General features: G+C 44.5%; 1 protein-coding gene across 4 annotated transcripts in view; it reads left to right on the top strand.

The window, feature by feature from the left end:
* Nucleotides 1-1,847: 1,847 nt before the first annotated feature.
* Nucleotides 1,848-22,360, top strand: part of TNC (tenascin C) — a 93,953-nt gene continuing 73,440 nt past the window's right edge. For all 4 annotated transcript variants that reach the window (XM_029202827.1, XM_029202826.1, XM_029202824.1 and 1 more), the window contains exon 1: nt 1,848-2,030. The gene's annotated coding sequence lies outside the window, so the exon portion shown is untranslated. The remainder of the gene's footprint in view (nt 2,031-22,360) is intronic.

Here is a 22,360-nt window from a genome sequence, read left to right as displayed (position 1 = left end):
CCCAGGAGATAAACTCAGTAGACTCTGAGAAGCCAAGAGACATGGAAGCACTCACTACTGGTAAAAAGACACGGCCTCATGCTACTACAATATGCGTTAGCTAAAACACAGAGTTAAAAACTTCCAAAACAACCAACATTTGAATCAGCCAAAATCGTTGAAAAGTTCAAATGAACTGTCTTATGACATGACTATCTATGGGCTTTCTTGTTGTCTGGGATGGTCACTTAAGCAGAGAATCCTAGGATACTGGGGCCAGAGAGACCATAGGGATGACCTAATCTTGTCCCCCTTTTTTCAGATTGGGGAACTGAGGCCCACAGCAATAATAATAAGTATGGGGGTGATATCATTCAGTACTGAAAATAGGCAGATAATTGAAACCTCTGTTATTCATACCTGATTTTTTTAAAAATCAAGGATCTCTGAATTAGCTCTGTGAAACAAGGAAACATATCTTCCATATACAAATATGGCAGTGATTTTTATACAAGCAGTGTTACAATCCAACAGGGCATAAAACATTGTTTAAATATCATCTTACAATGTTCCTGGGCAGTAATATGTAATAGAAAGAACTGTGAAGCCCAGTGTTGTCATTTAAATGCTCCCCAGGTGTATTCCCTCAGTGAGGTTCCATTACTTCTCTGAATTTCAGTTTCTTCGTCTGTAAAAAGGGGACAGCACATGTGCCTATCACACTTTCTGGTTGTGAGGATGTAATGAAATAACGTCTATAAAGTACCTTGGGTGGCATCTAATATAGACTTAATAAAGGAGGGTCCAGCGGTAGCTACAGGTTACATGATGCCTCATTTCCCTCCAGGATCCCAAAAAGTACTAAGTGCTGTGACAAGCTCAAGCGTGGGTGCCCTGGCCTGGCCTCTTCCCCCACTCCCTCCCATGCCTGTGTGTGCCCTGAGGATACCCAATGCATGCTAACCACCAAACTCACCGATGACTCAGAGCTTGGAAAGAAGCCACAGCAGGCTGGAGAGCAAAGGCGCAGCTTATGTTTCAAAGATTAACTTGTTACTTTTTTTTCTTATGGTGGGCACCTTTCAGCATTGAGAAGAAACCTTGGAGACCTTTCTTTAGGAGACGCAGCTTAGAAGACAGGACCAGGCACAGGGCATGTTCAGTGTCAAAAAGCTGCTCCCCTGTAGTGCACCGGGGCTGGGACAATACCGCCTCCAGGCAGCTGGACAGGACCGTGGCTGTCTCCCCAAAAGAGACTCCGGACTGATCTGTGTTCCCAGTGCTCTTCCCACCTGCTGAGAACTAATCCCTTATCTCTCTGCTGGCCCTGAGGAACCCCAAACACCCCAGGCTTCCGAAAGGCTTTATCTCCTCTTTCCAGGAATTCGGCTCAGCCCCTCTGCTCTCTCCGAGGTGCCACTGGGCAGCTGCTACCCAGCGCCCAGGCAGGCTAGCCCCCGGTCTCGTTTCCATGTTTCCAGCCTGCCTGGTGAGAGAGCCAGAGCTGCTGATTCTTCTCCCTCTCGCTCCCTGGGCTTCTGTCTCACAATTAGAAAAACCAAACCGTTTGCGTTTGCGGAGCAAAGCAAAAATCCCACTTTACTAACAGCTGCTCCCAGCCCGGGGCAGGAGGCGAGGGGAGAGGGAATTCCTACTTTTGCAGTAAATTGTATGCAAATAAGTTCTTTTCCTGGCAGAGAGCAGGGAGTGAGTGCGTCTTTCATGAGCTAGCCCTGTTCCGCTGGGAGGGCTGTTCCTTTAATTCACCAACTGAAAAAGTGGGAAAGGATGTCTGGAGGCGAGGCGTCCCATTACAGAGGAAGGAGCTGGCTATATAAGCCAGCCAAAGCTGGCCGCACTGGCCACAGCCTGCCTACTGTCACAAGCTCTCCCGCGCGCGCAGACACACACACCCCCGCCTGTCCACACAAAGACAGCAGGCTCGGGGTGACACTGGGGCAGCGCACCGGGAGCCCCGCTGCTCACATCCAGGTACTTATTCCATGCAGCTGGTTCACTCAAGGATCTAGGTCTTTCCTAACTCCAAAAAGGTAAGTCTGTTTCATCCCATTTCCAAAGATGTGATACACTGTTTGCATTTCCGGGACCAAATAGGTTGTGGTGTCCTAATTCTGAAACTTTTGCTTTATCTTGGCTGCTGGCAAAATGGGGTATTTGCTGTGATCGGATGCACCTTGACTTGTTTTCTACTTGCCCCCTTCCAGTCTTGTAGATTTCTGTCTGCTTGTTTTAGTTCTATGAATAGTTCCACGTGCAAGGAACTTTTTAGGAAGTTTTTATCTCTGTCCTTCTTCTGAGGGAAAGTAAGAATTTACTCTTAACTCCCTACCTGGCTGATTCACCTGTGAATATTTTTGTTTGAGGGTTAAGGAAGTAGAGTTTGAAAGTGGAGTTTGCTCATGGCCTTACTTTGGGGTGGGTTGGGGGAGACTGATAGACGATGGTAGAAGAACAATAAAATTTTACATCTCAACAGCCTTTACCTTACAGTTTACAAAAGGTTGTGTATCCATCCTTGTGTTCCCCAATATCCACCTTGTAGTCAGACATGGAAAGGGATGAGGGCTGGGGGACAGAACAGAGAAGGTAACTCCTAGGGCCAGGTGGAAAAGTGCAGACTAGGAGACGGGAGTGGTGGACACTGGCTTCTGGTCTGAAGGGCCGGGGGACTCCCCATGGATGCCTCCTGATTCATTGATCCCTGGGCTGGGTACCTGGGCATGTTTGGGGTGCTAGAGCCAGCAGTACCCCGTATTTTTCTAGAATCACCTCTCCTTCCTCATCTCTCATCGCAGAAAGCCCTGAGAAACAATTGCCTCTAGGGATGGGAAGCACACCTCCCCTGGCCGACAGTGGAAGGAACGCAGGGGTTTCTTGTTCCCAGCCGTGCTGTAAGGGGATTAGGAACTTGGGTTTTGAGGCCAGGGATCCTTTTAGTGTCCCCACCACCACCACACATGTGACCCTGATGAAAATATGTGACCTCTTCGAGCCTCAGTTTTCACTTCTCTAAAATGGGGACAATAACTTCTGTTGTCATTATGAGAACACGAAATATAAAGAGATTGGAAGAGCGAGGGCTCAAGAACTGGCAGTCTGGGTAGTCGCTGTCATTGCCCCAAACTGCTACCACTTTGGAAGTTAAAAGAGGCACTTAGCCAATCTTGGATTGTTTCTTCTGTGTTCCTCAGCCCCCATACCCCCGCTCCCTGTCTTTTTATCTCACCAGGTCTGAGGGCATCTCACTATCTGGCAGGTCAGATTCTTGGCTGTATTTTACAAGCTGGAGGTTATGTCAGCACAGGTTGCGAGAAAAGGGAGAAGCCTGGGTTGGATGTACATGTTTGAGTTTGGGCATTTGCAGATTCTGAAGCTGTCGGCTATAAAGTGCCATGCTGCCGGGGGACTCTGTGGAAATGCGTTCCGTCCAGAGGGAGAGCTGGACAGGGAGCCCCATTTGAAGAATGAATGCCTCTTTTTCATGTTTTTGTGGACCCTTTCCCCCTTTTTTATGGAGTTTTCCCATATATGCTTTAGAAATAAAACCTGCTGCCCACCCCAGCCAGCTTCCTGCTTCGTCCTGCAGTGTGGCAAGGCCAACTCAGGAGTGGGGAGAGCTTTGTTCGGGGCTATTGAAAGCTGTGAAATGTTCGCTAGCCTTGTGTGCATCCAGCCCTTGGAAGGAGATGGAAGTGAGTGTGCTCTGAACCTGTGCATTGCAGGGAGGTGATGGCATTTGGGGAAAGAAAGTGAATATGAATATTCTCTGATTTGCTCAAACCATGTGAATTGGAAAAGGATTGAGAGGGGGGTTGCCAAACTCTACAGTTGTTAAAGATTATTTTTTTCTATGCTTTGCAAAACCCAGCTTCCTTATCTCGTCTCCCAGTAACTGCCTCCCCCGCCCGAAGTGACCAACTTTCCAGCCGGCAGCTTTGTCACCCATATAAAGAGGACGACCATCTATAGCTCATAGGGTGCTTGTGACCCTCAAGTGAGATAATATGTATATCAAACTTCGCACAGAACCTGGCACGTAGTAGGAGCTCAGTAAATGGAGATTTTCCTTGGTTTTCCTGCTTATCCATTTACTAGGACTTATCCAAGATTAATGTTCTAAGACAGTGGTTTTCAAAGTTACTTTTAGCAGTGGAAATATTCATTAAATGAAATGGAAATGAATTGGCAAGACCCTAATATATGGCAGGTAAATGTGGGCCCGATTTGATTGAAGCAGGGGCTGGAGGGTTCTAAAACTCACCCCACAGCTCTCAGCCTCTGGGACATTTCCCCAGAATCCTGAACACACAAAACACAGTTAAAAATCATGAAGCCAGGTGGTGTGCGTTCAGGCTGCAATTCTGCACTTTGACAAGGATTTGTGCCCCCTCCATGTCCAGTGGAAGTCCGAGCAATTTCCCAAGTAGTACGGTAGACAGACATATACGTGGGGAGTTTAAAATGCTTAGCAAAGAATGATTCTTTTAATCAATTGTAATGATAGCAATAGACAAATCATATGGAGAACCCACGCTCTAAATCTCTGTATACCTCATCTTACTAAATAGCCACAGGTCTCTGAGAAAGGGACCGTACCTATCTGACAAAGGCTGAAGAGCAGAGAGAATGAGTAACAGAACTCAGAGGGATGGAGCCGGTTTTCAGACCCAGGTCCCCGTGACCCCCAAATCAGGGCCCATTCCGCCACGCTCCTTCTGAATGCTGCCGCTTCTTGAACTGCCTTTGGAAGGGAAGAAAACGTTCTTTCTGACTAAATCCGCCCCTCCAGCCAGACTGTGGCCACCCATAAATGCAGCGGTAGCCTGATCATATAACCAGAATGGAATTTGGAAAGGGAATTCAAGCTGTCGGAATGAAAAACATATCCCCCTTAATCTTACCCTTTCTAATGCTCACAATGGTCTATGAACACCTATTCTCTCCTTCCCCCCTGGATTTCTACAAATAGCCATGTTTTCTTATAGGAAAAAATATCCAGCTGGCTTAATACATAAGTCATGCTGTAGTCACGGCAGTTTGAAATGCAGGGAGTAGGGAACAAACGTTTAGCTGATTCAATACACGACCCCTCTGTGATGATAATACACACACACACACACACACACACACACACACACACTCAAAATAGTTAATGTGGAAGGTTAACTACATATCACATATGTGATAGGATGGCTTGCCTATGGTTTCTCATCAAATTCTCACTCTCACACTGCAAGTTATAAATTACTAGCCCCATTTTATGGCCAGAGAAATCAAGGCCCAAGGAGGTGAAATGATGCGTCTGAGGATTTCCATAAGAGGGAAGCAGAGTTGGCTTTGAACACAAACTTGTGGACCAAAACCCTACTCTTCTTTCCCTTATGCTGCACCGTCTCCTGATGTCAAGCTGGGCGGACCTCTGTGGGACCTTGAACGATGTCTTTCGGTGGCTGGCCGAGATGGCAGAGAAGCCCTCAGCAGGCATCGGTGTCTACTGATTTTGCAGAATAGCCCTGCGTGTATCACTTTTCATGGTGCTCAGAAAAGGTCAGCTCATGGTGGCAAAATTCTCTGCCTGGAAACAGAAACGTTCAAATTTCAAGCCCCGAGAGAGAGAAGAATGACACTAGAGGCAACAGTCAGGTCATTACTGCTGAGTTTCATGCCACCCTTGGCCGAGCTTGACAGGTGGGAGCTCTGACTGGGAAAGCAGGGCTGTACCTGTGCCTGCACCCTCTCTGAGAGCCAGGTGAACGGAGCATCTGGTTTTAAAAGAGCTGATTGGGAGATAAATTGAAATCAGTGTGCCCAGCCTCGGGGCAGTGAATCCCAGGATGGCCAGGAAATGGTTGTAAGCTCTGAGCCACAAGTCCCCCTGGGCTATGGTTCAATCACTTCTCACTTTAACATCACAGGGAATCCCCTTGAATTTAATCCCAGGCTAGTACGAACACCTTCAACATGTGGGAAACATTAGATGAAGGCTCCTTTCCAAGAAGGAAACCCCTCCAAACTCCTGCAAACTATAGGCAATAATTCCATCCGAGACAAAGAGCGGTGGCCTTACCTACCATAAGGGGTTCTACACACCCTATGACCTTCTCAGCAGAGGAGAAAAGCCTATGCGCCTACCTGATTCTAACCCTGGTGACCAGACTATTTTTTTCAGTTATGCCCTGAAGCCTTGTTCTGTTTCCTCCTCTGTTGTCTCATTTTTCCTGCCTCTCCTTAACTTTAGCAACAACCTAAGTTCAATACTTCATCACTCCCTTTGACCCTCCATCACGGAAAAAAATTCAAATGCCCACATTGAAAGCAGATTGTGAATGGAAAATCCCTTCCATGTGTATTTTTAGTCTATTTGTGAGTGAAAATGAAAAAAAATCATTTCATGCCAAGTTGTCTCAGATTTTTTTTTGAAATATCCTGAAATTCACAGGCCCTTAATTATGCAGCCATGGTAACTCAAATAGCTTTGGTTGGTCCTTGAACTTCCCCTATGTCAACAGCCAGAGATATTTCATAAACTCTGAAAGTAGACAGCTTGTTTCAGAATTAACCACTGACCAACTCTTACCCTGGAGGAGGTGAGTTGGCTGCTACCGAATTCTACGTGAACGTGTCTAAAACGTTTTTCAGGGAGGGGCTGATGGCAATAACTAATATTTACTGAGTACTCTACAGGCATTATGCCATTTAATCAGCAACAATTGCTTCTAGCAAGTGTAACTGCCCCCCGAATTCAAACCTAGGGAACCTAGGGCTGGAAAAGTTTAAGTAGCTTCCCCAAGGCCGCTCAGAGGGTGATTGCCGGAGCCAGAACTCAAACTCACTTCCAAGTCCTGAGCAAGTGGTTATAACCGTCACACTCCACACTGAAATTCTGTTCATCTCTGACAACAGACGGGGCTGGACAGAGCAGAGCCCAGAAAGAGTCAGAGGCGTGTCTTTCAGACCTTAGTGTTATCTCCAGCAGGTGGCCACTGCAGCTCTCTCCAACTTGCTCCTTCAGGGCCCACTTCCTGCAGAAACGGTAATTAAATAAGTAGTGTATGATTTCAAGTGAACTATGTTTCCCCTACTGGGCTGGAAGCCGCAGGAGGGTGAAGCCCTCCTGCCAGCCTGAGACGTGAAGCATACGCACACATAAGCAAGTGCTTGCCCTGCAGATGGGCATACACACCCCTCTGACAGTTCCTGCAGAGGCTCTGTGCTTCCCCCCACTGACCTCGGCACATCATAACTGCGCTGACGATGTTCTCCCCTGCCCCACCTGACTGTACGCCATTGAGGCCAAGATCATCAGTGAGGCAGGAGCCCTGTGTGCTGGAGCTCATTCTCCCCAGAGGTTAGCTACCTGCTGGCAGGTATCAGGTCCTCAGAAAGGTATTGTTGAAGAAACTCTGCTGTCCTAATGGAAATGAACAATAGCGCAACACCGCTTGGCTTCTGAACTGTGTCCTATGGTGAATGAAGCATTTTCACGTGCCAGATTTTTTTTTTTTTTTTTTTTTTTTGCGGTACGCAGGCCTCTCACTGTTGTGGCCTCTCCCGTCGCGGAGCACAGGCTCCGGACACACAGGCTCAGCGGCCATGGCTCACGGGCCCAGCCGCTCCGCTGCATGTGGGATCTTCCCGGACCGGGGCACGAACCCGTGTCCCCTGCATCGGCAGGCGGACTCTCAACCACTGCGCCACCAGGGAAGCCCCCCAGATAGTTTTATAAAGCAGGATTCTAATGAATTTATAAATGTATAAAATAACTTTTCTGTGCATCACTCTCAGATTTTCCCAGCAACCAAATATTATTTCACAGTTAAGTAAACTGAGGCCACAAAAGGTTGTCACTTGCACAAAGCAGAAAGTGGTGGTATTGGGATTCCTCTCCAGGCACTCCCAAAACTGCCTAACTCCCAGAACTGTACTTCTTCCGCTGTGTCATTGGGTATTCAGGTATTATTCCCATTTTCCAGATGAGAATAGAGGTAGCAGGCTACTTGCTAGAGGAAGAGTCACATTTTTAAAGGGTGGTTCAGTAGAGAGGGTGATGCTTAATACAAATACGAGAATTGCCAGTGATAGACATTAGGCAAGGGGATACTTTGGAGAGGTTAAATTTAACCACCCAGGGATGTGTTCCGGGTAAAATATTTGGTAGGTAGAAAAAAAGATGGCAGACTGAATATTGAGTGCAAGTCAGTATATTTTGGTTGAAAGCTCTGTGCCTACGGATGCCACCCAGGGAAAGCCTGGCTAATAGCAGTGCCCTTGGGAACTCTGCTAGGCACTTCATGCAATATGCACACGCGTAACCTCACTGCAGGAGCGACACACCACAGCCAGCGCAACAGAACCTAGAGCAGCACTGAACTCCCTGTCAGCCAGAGACCCTCAGGAACACTGCGCCCAGGGTAGGCACCCAGATACAAAACAACAATAACAATAATAAAGCCCATGAGTACAACCAGACGAGGAAGCCATGACTTTCCACCTAGGGAACAGACAGTCCAGTAGAGGCAAATACCTAAGCAGCTCCCCCTGCTGGGGAGGTGGCTCATGGTGGGCAGAGACACCTTTAGTGCTGCCCCCAAGCAAGGGGCCTGCTCTCCGAGGAACTTAGGCCCTGGGTCCTGGGATGGTCACACAGAGGTAGCTCTATGCGGAGATGTCACAGAAGAATGCTCCAATTTATAGGTAGGGTGTTTAAAAAAAATTCCCTTCAACCCATAGAATGTTGAAACTGAAAGGGCTCATTGGTAACCTCCAAGCCCGGGGCTTGGAGACTAGACTTAAAAGGCTCTTCCGAGATATTAGGGGGCTGCCGTGGAGAGATGGGGAGGCCAAGCACTCAACCTCATTTCAACTAAAGCCCCTCCTCTTTTATCTGTTTTATGCACTGAGCCTCCTCGTGAAATATCATTTGATGAAAGAGTTCTGCGGCCAAAAAAAAAAGTTTTGGAAACCACTGGCCTAGTTTATCTTCCCTCATTTTAAAGATGGTGAAACGGAGACACAGAGAAGGGAAAAAAAAAGTCCTTCTAAGATCTCATGCCATTTGGCAACAGGGTCAGCACTGAGTCCTAGGTCTTCTCTTGTGCTCTTAGAAGATGGGGGCAGTGTAAAAAATATCAGAGTTAATACATTCTTTAGAAAGGAAAAATTAGCAGATTTTTATTCTCTGAACAGCTTTAGCACACATAAACTGAGCCAAGGAGTCCTCTGTATTAGCGATCTATCGTTGCACAACAAATTCCCACAAAACTTGGATCATTTAGAACAACACACATTAATTACCCTACAGTTTCTGTAGGTCAGGATTCCAAGCACAGCTTAGATGGATGTCCTGCTTCATGTTCTCTCATGAGGCTACAGTCACAGAGTTGGCCAGGACTGGGGTCTCATCTGAAGGCTCAACAGGGGAATGATTAGCTTCCAAGCTCACTTGTGTGGTTGTTGGCTGGATTCAATTCCTTGCTGGCTGTTGGCCTGAGGCCACCCTCAGTTTATTGCCACATGGGCCTCTCCAACATAGCCATTTGCTTCATCAAAGCCAGAGAGAGAGAGAGAGAGAGAGAGAGAGAGAGAGAGAGAGAGAGAGAGCTTGCAAACAAGACAGATATCACAATCTTGAGTAGCCTGATGGTGGACGTGACATCCCATTACCTTAGCCATATTCTATTGGGAAGAAGCAAGCCTCTGAGCCATCCCACACTCAAGGAGAAGGAATTACACAAAGATGTGACCATCAGGAGGTAGGGTCGGTGGCACCAATCTTAGAATTTGCCTGCTATTGCCTCCAGCACTCCACTGTCACGGATTCTGACAACTTCTTATCAATCAGTTCATCCAACCCAACTGCACTCGTATTGATTAGCAGTTGGTACTTATGGCAACCACTAGGGTGGACTGTGTCTTATTTAAGCTTCCTATCCATTTATGAGGTGGATCCAGGTATCTTGCATTAGATGTCATAGTTTACTGGGGAGCCATGATTCCTCTTGAATATAACCCCAGAGTAGGATCTTCCAAGGCAATGACTTCAAATGTATTTTATTCAAGGACAAGACAATTCAAAGGGGCCAAAACTGAAACTCACCCATTGTTCCCCCCTCCACAACTTATTCCTCTCTTAGCAGATATTATAATGAATACGATGCTCTAGGATTAATTCCCTCTCCTTTTCCAACTTTTGGTTACTACCTCATCATACACCAAACCTGCTGACTCTACTGCCTTGACAAGTAAAACAGTTCACTGCCTCTGACCCTCCCTATCATCAGGCTAGTTCAGGCTGCAGCATCTCACAGATGGACCACTGCAACAGTTTCCCCACTACTCCCCATCCACCAGCCTTCCCTTCCAATCTGTCCCTCAATGTTGGGTTGTAGAAATCAACATTCCTAGGCATAAAGTTTTCCAAATGGTTCTCTTTTGGCCATAGGAAGAATTCAAATCCCCAGCCTGGCACTCAGTTTTCTCCATGATCTGGCCCTGGTCTCCAGACAGACCTTGTAACTTCAGCTCTCATTCATGCTTTCCACACCAACCATTTCATGCTTTTTATGCCCTTCCAAATGCCATTCCTTCCTTCCTAGAATGTCTTTCCCTGTGGTTTCACCTACTCATATCCCTCTTCAGTTCAGGATCTACCTCCTGCAGCAGAGTAGATGGCCCTTCATGTCACCCCTTCCCACCCCGTGTGTCTCTCTCTCATCACTTCATCATTCTAGAATTGCCTGTCTGCTCACAGGTCAACTCCTCCTGCCAATAAAGTTTTAAAAAGGAGAATTTGTATCTAGTTTACCTAAAATCAAGTACAACTGGAATAAAACCCATTGTCTTCAACCACGGGCAGGAGTCCTTGCTGTGTCCCAGATTTGGACTTACCCTTCCTCATCAGAGTTTGTTCAGAAAGCCCGGAACTTGACATTGTTTTCATGCTTAGCCCTCTAGGCTCTCAGCTGTGCAGAGTGCTGTCATAACGCGTGACTGGGAAAGGCAGCCCAGCCCTGAGACAGGAAACCATCTCAGGATGCAGACTTCAAGGAATGCCCTTACTTTCAGAGGTGGCCCCTAGGATCAAAGTTTGAACTGCCTGGAATTTTGAAAAACCAGTACCAAGGACAGAGGAGGCCCATCTGGGGAATTTGAGGCTGAATCACATGAGACAGCAGAAAATCTGGCAGTTATAACACAGATCTGTCTACAACTAGTGGGAGGAAGGAGAGGGTAAAGGAGGGATGAAGATAAGGGGTTCTCTACCTTGGGGCATGGAGAAATTCACAGCCCAGGAAAAGGATTGCGTAATGGTTAAGAGTATGGCTCTGCCATCAGAAAGCTCTGGGTTTGAGAGCTTGCTATTTGCTCTAAGCCTCATTTTCTTCATCTGTATTAAAGGCAAAATAGTAACACCTACTCCATAAGGCTGTCGGGGTGATTAAATAACATAGTGCGAGTGCATTGCTTCGCACAGAAATGCACTCCATATCAGTATTCTACTGTTATTGCTGCTGTTATCTGTTGTTGAAGTAGTTCTTGGCAATAAGACTCCACTAGAGAAGCAGTTCCCAAAAGTGTGTCCTGTGGAACAGCCTTCCCATGAGATGCACCTAAAAAAGTGTTCGGTGGCTAAAAGAGTGGAGAACACTTGATACTGTCCTGTTCTTGGAGATTCATAGCTCATATGTTCGCTCAATATGTAATTCTAAGGGCTAGAGATACAATGGAAAACAAGGCATGCAAGGCTCTTTTATTCATGGAGCTTAACGGTGAAAGAGGTAGACAACAAAAAAGGAATCAAACTTAGAATACAATCTCCGGTAGATGCTTGCTAAGAAGAAATCTAAAACGAGGTAAGGGATTGGTCAATGGCTGGTGGTGAGGCAGGTGCTCTTTTAATTAGGATGAGACATGGAGATGACCTTTGAGCAGAGATTTGAATGAAATGAGGAAATGAGCTCGGTAGAGAGTGGTGGGGAGTTAGGATTTTACTCAGAGTGTGATTAGAAGCCAATGGGAGATTTGAGGTAGAAGAGTGCATGATCTGAGAAATCCTACAGCAGTTAGTGTTCAGCTTTGTTTAATCCAGTACCCTCAAACTTATTTGAACACAAACACCCTTGTCCACAGAACATCTACCCAAGAACGTCTTGGAACATAGTCTGGTAAATTCTGCACTGGAGCACAAGGCTTCATAGATTTTAAAAGGACTGTAAATTTGCTCTCTAGATCTACGGTAAAAAGCCAAGCAAACCATTTGAGCTGAAACGGGCATGCCCAGAGTGGGAAAACCTAGCTCCAGAGGTAGAGACAAGGAGAGCGTCACCCTAATTAGCAGCTCTTTTTGGCTAAGATGATCAGTGAGCACAGCCAGTCTTCAGCAGACTCTGGAACTCCATCTCGGGCCAAATAAAACTTGCCAACATCTGCCTAGAATCTAATAAGCATTTGAAAACAATACACCTTGGCTTAAGCATGCTCCACGGGGGGAGTGTATGAAACTTGAGGTCCAGCCAGAGGCTCTGGGAGAAAGACAGAGGTCAAATATTTCTGCGCTTACACATGGACAGCCACCAGATTGCTGCTGAAGCTCTGGGAAATGGAAGCTGAAGGAGTCTGCTCTCCTTATCAAGAAGTGCTCATTTTAGTTTTCACCTTATATGAACTGCGGGAAGTTGCTTGATGAGTCACCCCAGTGTAGTAGTTTAGAGCACACATTTTAGAGTCACAAATCAGGGTCCAAAAGCTGCCTTTGCCTCTTATGTCAGTCGCAGAACCTCCCTGAGTCTAGATTTAACTTCCAGATAGGCATAATGATACCTGTTGTCATGACAAATGACAAGATAAATGAAAACATGTATAAAAAAGCATCTGGCATAAGGCTTGGCACTAAATAGGTATGCAGTAGGCTTTCAGCAAAATGTTAGTTTCCTTCCTGTCCATTTCAATCTGTATTTGCTTTTATAATAAGGTCATCATTTCTTAACTAACTGCTATATTCCAGCAAGTGTCAGCAAACCATGGGGTGGCAGCCTATTTTTGTAAATAAAGTTTTATTGGAACACATCCATGCTCATTCATTTATGTCATGTTTAGGGCTACTTTATCTACTATTGTAGAATTGAATGGTTGTGACAGACCATCTGGCTGCAAAGCCAAACGTATTTACCGTCTGGTCACTTAAGAAAAAGTTTACTGACTCCCACAAGTCAGTGTGTTAAATTTATGTATGTAATTTCCAATCATCACAACCTAGCAAGTTGTATATTATTATACTTATATGTATGAAGAGATTAAAGCAGAAATAAAGGTTCATCTAGTAAGTCTTCCTCCAAAAACATGAAGCCAAACTCTATACCTAAAAGAAGCTTAGAAAAATGATAGAAAAGTTATTCATTTGTATGATTCAGCCTCGATTTGCTCCTGACTACCTCTGACTTTTATCACTCTTGGGCTAAATTTCTTGACTTTCCTGTCATATGCTGAACTATATGATCCTGTCTAGAAGGGATTCCCTCCCCCACCCCTGCTTCCTTATTTATTTGTTTGCTCATGTAAGTCCATTCTTTCAAAAATGAAAGTTGTAATTTCTAGACCCTCTAAAATGCTCTCATGTCTTAACTCATTTCTTGGAAGCCATACATTTATATTTAGCATGAGGCCCAATTTTCCATAAAGGAGAGATTTTTAAGCTCCTCTGTCTGCTACTTCTCACTTTATCTCCCTCTCACTTACTCACTTTCTTTCTCTCCAGGCCAGACTCACGGAGAATAGGCTGTTTCCAGGGGCTTATAGATTTGCCTGACACATAGATATTGTAGCGCATGTGGCTCCGTGCCTCCCCTTCAAGTTCAAAACTGTAACTAAAATGGTTACGTGCACCCCAACGTCACCTTCCCCAGCGGTCCCATTTTAGGAATCCAATAACTCTCTTGATGTCAGTGATGGTGGATGTCCTGCTGATGTTTATTGCATAAATATTAATTTTTTAAACTGAACAATGAATCTTGTTTCAAAAGATAACTTGGTATAGCAGGAAAAGCATAGGGTTTGGAATTAGACTCGGTTCTTAATTCTGAGTCAAATGATCACTGACTAGGCAACTAATTTAACCTTCCCAAGCCGTCAGTTCTCTTAACAGTAAAATAAAAAGAGTGCTTCCTAACCCATAAGGTTGGTGTCAGAGTTAAATGGCATCCCTCAAGTTCCAGGCACAGGGTACATGTTCAACCATTTGCCTCACTCTTACTTTAAATTGCTAGAGAGGCTCCATCCTGGAGGTTCACACTTATCACAGACCAGTCATAGCTGGGTATACCATTACTCTCATCTAACATATAAGGAAATGAAAGAGGAAAGGGTCTAGGATTTCTTCCAAATCTGTACTTTCCCCATTGTGTGCCATCAAACCTAATCTTGTGACATACTTCAAACACAGAATAATCAAGTAAGTTTGGGAAACACTATAAACGCTCCCTTTCTTGGAGATTTCGGATAAACACAAACATATTAAAGACCCTAGAAAATCCTGAAGTAACGAAAGCTGGGTAACTTGTTTGGTAAAAATAACAGTTGGTTCAAAATATCATTTTCCAAATATGTTGAATTAGTAATCTCTTCCCCTTGCCTTAATACAACATGTTGTAACTTACACCCTAGGAAAGGCTGCTTAAAGTTACCCAGCTAGGGCTTCCCTGGTGGTGCAGTGGTTGAGAGACCGCCTGCCAATGCAGGGGACGCGGGTTCGTGCCCCGGTCCGGGAAGATCCCACATGCCGCAGAGCGGCTGGGCCCGTGAGCCATGGCCGCTGAGCCTGCGCATCCGGAGCCTGTGCTCTGCAACGGGAGAGGCCCGCGTACTGCAAAAAAAAAAAAAAAAAAAGTTACCCAGCTAAATGAAGCCCAAGGCAAGGGTTGAAAATAATCTCTAGTTTTCAGGTTCATGCGCAGCTTCTCCTGTTCTCTCTGTAAGTCATAAAGGTCTTTCATTGCTGATAGTCATCCCGGACCCTGATCACTGAGTCCTTCTGAAATTCGGCCTTTTAACTCAGTCATGCAAACGGCTCCTTGACATCATTAAAGGATGGCAGCTAAGCCGATGGTTAGGCATGGGGCGTCCGATTCCCGAGTCAGTCCACCCGAATTAAATTCCTGCTCCTCCTTTTCAGCTCTGTAACCTTGAGCTGTGCGAGCCTCCGTTTTCTCATTCGTAAACTGAGGGAAAAAAGGTAGTTACCTCAGAGGTCTTGAAGAAGATTCAATAAGATAATCCACGTAAGATCCGTAAAGCAGTTCCTGGCGCAGATGGGTTCAATCAATGTTAGTTATTATTGTAGCATTTAAATCGCCCCTTTTTGAGAAAGAAAAAGTAGACATTGAAAGTATGTTTGCCTTGCCTGGGGTCACACACATTAATTACTGGAGTAGTCTTAGCTTTCCCTGAGAGTCTAGTTTCCTGCTTCCAGTCTTAGAGGCATATTTTCATTTCAGGAGTCACCTTTCATCAAAATGTGTCAAACTTTATTGAAGTTGATTCATACAGGCTTTTATAACCGACAGTGACTCCATCTGGCTCCCCCGGACCCAGGCATCAGTCAAGCCGCATTCCATCCATTTAAATATCAGCACACTGGGTTGGAAAAGATTGCCAAAGCTATCTAGTCTTGCTGTACCAAACATCTGGCACACATACCAACACTTCTGTACCCACAGCAGACATTGCTAATCCATCACAACACCTTTTGCCTTGAGTCCAAACATGGCCACAGAATCTTTCTCAAAGCAGCTCCAGGGCTTCCCTGGTGGCGCAGTGGCTGAGAGTCCGCCTGCCGATGCAGGGAACGCGGGTTCGTGCCCCGGTCCGGGAGGATCCCACATGCCGCGGAGCGGCTGGGCCCGTGAGTCATGGCCGCTGAGCCTGCGCGTCCGGAGCCTGTGCTCCGCAACGGAAAAGGCCACAACAGTGAGAGGCTCGCGTACCGCAAAAAAAAAAAAAAAAAAAAAAAAAAGCAGCTCCAGGCAGCCATTAGCAGGTAATTGAAGTTGACACATAAACTGAAACTTGTCATCCCAAACCAATCCAATCTCTTAACCAATACTTGAGTGACCTCTACAATATTATTGTCTATTTTAAAAAAATATGTTCAATGTTGTAGAGCTTCCTGATAGGGGAGAGGAGGAGAAGGAAAAGGAGAGAGGAGGAGAATATATACTAACATCTGGGTAGCACTTATTATTAATATGCCAGGCATTGATAACTCCTTATCACATTCACCGTCTCCAACAAATCTGGAAGGATCTCTATTTTACAGTTTAAAGAAGCCATAGTTCAGAAAAGTTGCAAGACTTTGTCCAAGGCTCCCAGCAGGTAAACAGGATTCGATTTCAGGTCTTCCTGACTCTAAGGACTATTTCTTCTCTCTCCCATCACAGTGCCCCTTCTCTGGTCTTGGGTGGCTGATAACAGCTTCACACAGGCCACCATGTCATACTGCCTTTTTCAGAAAATCTCTTTTTTTAGGGTTATGAGTCCATCTATAACCTGTCCTTCTTAGATAAATCTCTTTAATTTTTTAATATTGGTTCAAAAGTTCAAGAATCCATGTTCCAATACTTGTGAAAGAGTCAACTAGATTTCTTAAAATTCTGGATGAAGGCCGAAACAGAGGAGGTCATTGTTTCACTGGGAAATGAATTCAAATCTATTTTTGAAACAATTTTCCAGAATTTTACAGGAACCTATATTGTTGCCACTTGGTCAGGCCCACTTTTTTATTTTCTTTTCTGTCTAGGCAAAGAAATAGAAGAGAGAAAGCAAGTGCTCTGCAGAATTTTTATTTCAAAAATTGAAACCAGACCACACCAGGGCAGTTTGTGGTCTGAATGTATCAGTGGATCTAGTCATGTTTCATCTGAGCTTTTCTTAGGTATACCAAACCACAAATATGAACCTCATTATTGTGTCTGGGTGGAAATATTTTATAGATTAAGATTTGTGGGCTTAATTTGGTTGGTAATGAAACGTATGTTTGAGGGATGGGAGGGAGGAAACCATGAAGCACCACCGATGCTTAAGCCAAACACTAAAGAAAGAAACACTCGGTACTGCGCGGGGAGCGGGGGTGTTCTTAATATCAGCCACGTGACCTGGGTCTAAAACGAAATCCAAAATTAAGTTCAGCAGAAATAGTGCTGAATCAGCAATGGACCGCATGTCACTAGAACAAAAGGGACTCTAGAATTGAAGCCATAAACAGCTGCTTATGTTACAGGAGAATCTGAGGCCCCAAGAGTGGATGTGACTTGCCACAGTGGTTGGCAGAACTGTGGCTCATGACTCATCTTATAGCTCTTCAATCTATGGCATGTTCTACTACATGGCCCCACGAGAGGCCCAAATCTCCAGGAGCTTAAAAATAAGTAATGAACATTCAGGATACAAAAGGAGAAAGAGAGTGACCTAAATTTAACAAACAAAAAACACTACAGTGAAATTGGAAGGATTCCTGACTAACAACCCAGGATGCTTCCCTTGCACTGAAACCAGAGTTTTACACTGACTAACTCACAGGCCTGGTGAAGTCCACCTCCTGCCAAAGGTCCAGCTGAGTATACTTCAGTCAGACACAAAGCTTGTCTCAAAGCAGACAGTACTGGGCTCTCAAGAACTCTTGGGGTGTTGACTAGAATCTCTTAGGAAGGAGTAAGTTCTGTCTTGGCCATTTTTGTAACCCCTGTGCTTATGGCGTCTGGGACATAGTACAAACTCACTGAAGAGTTGAATGAGCAAAAATGAACTCATTCCAGGAGTGCGGCAATGATGAATTCCTTGATACATCTTGCCTTAGAAGAGCTCACAGGAGAGCTAATTACATTAAGGCCATCATGAAAATAAGAGTATTTGTTCATTCATTAATTCCATGAATAATGAGCACCAGCTATATGTAAATTCAAATCAAAAAATATATTTAGCTTTATTTTATTCAAATATAAATATATTGTGCACTTACTATGATCAGGTTAGTGTGCTTGCTGTTGGGTATTAGGAGATGAATGACTCAGATATGGTTCCTGCCCTCGTGGAGCTTACAGTCTACATACAGTCTAACTATGTGAAGATGAACTGCTTACACTTTAACGTAAATACAAGATAGAATTTGCTTATTGCTCTAAAAGAGGAAAATATACATACAGGATAAAACCGCCTCAAATCATTTTTAGAATGACATGTGATGAAAATAATGTTAGATCAATACTCAGAGAATTCAGAAGAGGGACAAAGTTACCCGAGAAAACTTCCAATATATTATTTTTTTTTAACTGTATGTTGAAGAACAGAGAGATTTGCCTGCTCAGATGGCAAAGGGGCTTTCTGAGGAGACTTCAAGGCATCTGGAACCCTTCCTCAATGATAACTGAGCTTTGACAGCTTCTCCAAGGTGTCTATCAGCATGCTTCATCTCTAGAGCACTCACAGGATATCTGGCTTCTTAAGGTCCTAATTCCGGGGTACTGACAGTATTCCCTCTTGAGCCAAGTGTTTGGAAGTTATATAGACAGAGCTTGGGTCTGGTCTTGAATCATAACTCCTTTCCTTGTCCCTCCAGCACAAAAGGCTTTATAAGGTGGTGGCTCAGAACACTTACTTTGGACTCTGATAGATCTGCGTTCAAATCCTAACTCCACTACTTAATGGATATCTGAACTTGCACAAGCCACTTAATTATCCCATGCCTCGGTTTCCTCATCTTCAAAATAAGAATAAAGATACCATCTCATATCACTTTGTAAGAATTTAAAATTGAAGATTTAAAATGCTTAGCACAAGCTCTGACAATTAAGCACTGAATGAATGATAGGTAATGATGTCTTCATTACTTTTATTATCCTTGTTATTATTTCAATCTTTTCCTGATCTTCCAAGGCCTCTTCAATCAACATTTGGGGATCCTAAGCACTTCCTCCTCCAGGAAGCCCTCTGTGAACTTCCAAGCTCAGAGTGACACTTCTCTCAGTTCCTTCATTCAGACTAGCACTGCGACTGAACCTTGCTTGTGTATGTTCTAGTTTCTGAGATTTCTGGAAACAGAGAATAGGTCCTTACTCTGCCTAGTTTTCCCAACACGCAGTACATAGTAAGTAAACAGCAGGTAGCTCTTGAAAGAACCTTAACATTTGTATGCCTGCTGTTGGCTTACAGTGTGCAGGGACACTTAAGTATACCACAAATATTCAATCCACAATACATGGATTTAAAGTCAATTCTATTTTGTGACATTTCCGGGGGAAACTGTAAGCTTTTTGATAATAGAGAACATACTTATCCCCTTCATTTTTGTATCCCTTATGCTTAACTCAGGGCTTGGCATATGGTAGGTATTTAATAAATACGTACTGAAAAGATGCATAGTCGATGATGGATGGATGGATGGATGGATGGTGGCAACTGAAGAAACCCTATAGCACAAAGAAATCTGGACATCTCTTAACACAGATGCTCTCCAAGATCCCATTGCTGATATTTCTTTCTAGGGACCATTGCAATGACCACAGACTAAGAATTACTAGAAACCTTTCATATGCACTTATTGTTGAAGGCCTCGCAGTGGTTTCAGGGAAGAGATAAACCTTAATCAAATTCACTGACAAAAAAGGTAGGATATCTGGGTTTTAATATTTGCTTTACCACTAATTAGCCGGTGACCCTCTCTGGGTGTTTCAGTTCAGATATTCTCTTTCGTGTCATGTACTACTTTTACTCAATTCAATGTGGCTGCCTGAAGCGATATATTCGTAATAACTCTCAGGTTGGGGACATGGAAGCATGTAGGCGTCAATTAGTAATGTCTGCCATGTACACTGGAAGGATGAGTGTGGGTGCCACAGGCTTGCCACCCCTGGACTCGATCTTCTACAGTTGATTCTAAGCCTGCTCAAGTCTGATGTTGATTCTATAATCCGATGTCTGTCTGTGTCTATCGAAAGTACTGAAAAACTGAGCCAAACATTTCCCGTCAGAAGCAATGTCTTGAAAAACTAAACCACAGGCAGCCTGTTCTGGAGAAAGACCTGGCTGAGCAGCATGGACAACCATCCAGTAGCAGCACTGCCTCTTAGCCAGGGGACTGACCTGCCAGAAAAGAGCTCCACCCTGGGCTCACAGGCTTGCTTTTCTTGCTACTGAATGAGAATATGTAGGCTAGGAGGAAAACCAGGACTATAGACACAGTCTCCTCTTCTCCTAAGGATTTCAGAGTGTCTCTGTCACTTGACAAACTGAAAACACTAAGAATTTTACACTTCTATGGAAAAAGCAACAGTGGGCAGAAGGGGGCTCCCCAAAATTCTCTTAGGAATCCCTCATCCTTCAGAGACTAGCCTTCCATGAACTGCCTTCTTCAAACAAAAGACACAAATCATCACACAATAACAATAAACCAGTTACTAAGACCTCCCTCCTGTTAGGCACTGCCCTGAATATTTCCATGTGTTATCTCTCTTGATCTCATTTTTTTCTCACTTACAGTTGAAAGAACTTTATTGTGGGGTTTTTATGAGTGTTGCCATTTTACAGACAAGAAAGCTGAGGCTCAGAGAGGCAATGTTACACATCTAAGGTCAAAGCTTCTAGATGGAGCTCTATGAAGTTGCCCCTAACCAACCATATTTGACCTACGAAAATGGCAATTCCATAGGATTCAAACTAATAGCAAGTGGCAGGACCAGAATCCATAGTATTTGGCTGATTCTAGAGCAGATATTCATAAACATTGCACAGACTCTCCTTGGAGATTTGTCAGTTTTAGCGTCTATCATTCTTCCCTATAAGTATTTGTTTACCTGTCTGTTTCCTTTACTGGACTATGAACTGATTGAGAACAGGAACTACCCATCATTGGTCTCTGAAACACCTCACTACCCCTTGATCTATCCCATAGCCTGGTCTTTTTATATATATATATAAATTTATTTATTTTATTTGCTTTTGGCTGCGTTGGGTCTTCGTTGCTGCGCGCAGCCTTTCTCTAGTTGCGGTGAGCGGGGGCTACTCTTCGTTGCGGTGCACGGGCTTCTCATTGCAGTGGCTTCTCCTGTTGCGGAGCACGGGCTCTAGGTGTGCGGGCTTCAGTAGCTGCAGCACACGGCTCAGTAGTTGTGGCTCACGGGCTCTAGAGCACACGCTCAGTAGTTGTGGTGCACAGGCTTAGTTGCTCCGCGGCATGTGGGATCTTCCCGGCCCAGGGCTCGAACCCATGTCCCCTGCATTGGCAGGCGGATTCTCAACCACTGCACCACCAGGGAAGCCCCCATAGCCTGGTCTTAACACTCATTCAACTCATCTGTTGAATGCAAGAATGAATGATTTTAAAAATGACTTAATTCCCAGGACTCTGAAATGACTGCTGGCTCTACAAGCATCTGAACTGGGTGCCAGCTACGCCACCCTACTACCTAAATGGAAAAGTGCTTCTCAGTGCTGGAATTCCAACACCCAACACTCCAACACCCAGGGCTCGGAGGGGCTTTGCTTGGGCAGGCAATGTTTGCTCAATTCTTTTAAGACACAGGTGGTGCTGGACTCAATCAAGTGTAAGGCTCAGATATCCTCGGAAAAAATCCACACTTCAGGCTGTTTCTTAGCTTCTCTCTCTTCCTGACACATTCCAACAAGGAATTTATGGATGTTGGGAAGGACAAGGGGTGAGGAATTCTACAACCTTTAAGAACGCCCATGTAAGTAACTCCATGCTTAACTGACTGTGCACAATAAAATTCTCTTGCTTGCAGGAAGAAAAATTTAATGTGATCTGTCTCAGGTGTTGCCAAAATGATGTGGAAAGAAATTCATCTGCATTTCTAAACAGTAGGAATCTTCCTTGGCCCCCCAGCCAAGGCTGTTTGACGTAAATGCCTAAGTCAACAAGATAAATATATTCCCTGAGTTACTAAAAGTGAAGTCATAAGTATTCTGAAATATGATTCTAGCCAGTTGGAAATTTTATCTTAATCTAAAAATGAAACTTTATTCTCCAGCTGTGAACCGGGAAACATTCAAAGATTGTTGATTCCTTCATCTAACCAACGGTCTTTGTCCTGTGGTGAAGTGCCTAAAAATAACCCTGAGTTTGTTTATTCCATGCTGCTTCCAAAAGGTTAGCTATCAAACAGCTCTGCTGGAAGAAAAAAAAAAAAAAAAAAAGGAAGATTTGATAACAAGCCAAGAGGCACCTCAGAGTATACAACTGTAAACCAAAAAGCTCTTGGGACATGGCTGCCATGACACTGACCTGACCGAGGTTTCCCCATTAAATATTAAATGAATGTTACTTCACAGTAATGTACTGAATAAAAATCTATAATGC

The sequence above is a fragment of the Monodon monoceros genome, unplaced genomic scaffold (assembly GCF_005190385.1).
Source record: "Monodon monoceros isolate NGI ecotype Baffin Bay Population unplaced genomic scaffold, NGI_Narwhal_1 Super_Scaffold_5, whole genome shotgun sequence".
Lineage (NCBI taxonomy): Eukaryota > Metazoa > Chordata > Mammalia > Artiodactyla > Monodontidae > Monodon > Monodon monoceros.
The sequence above is the reverse complement of the archived record's forward strand: the minus strand, read 5'-3'. Positions and strand labels throughout refer to the sequence as shown.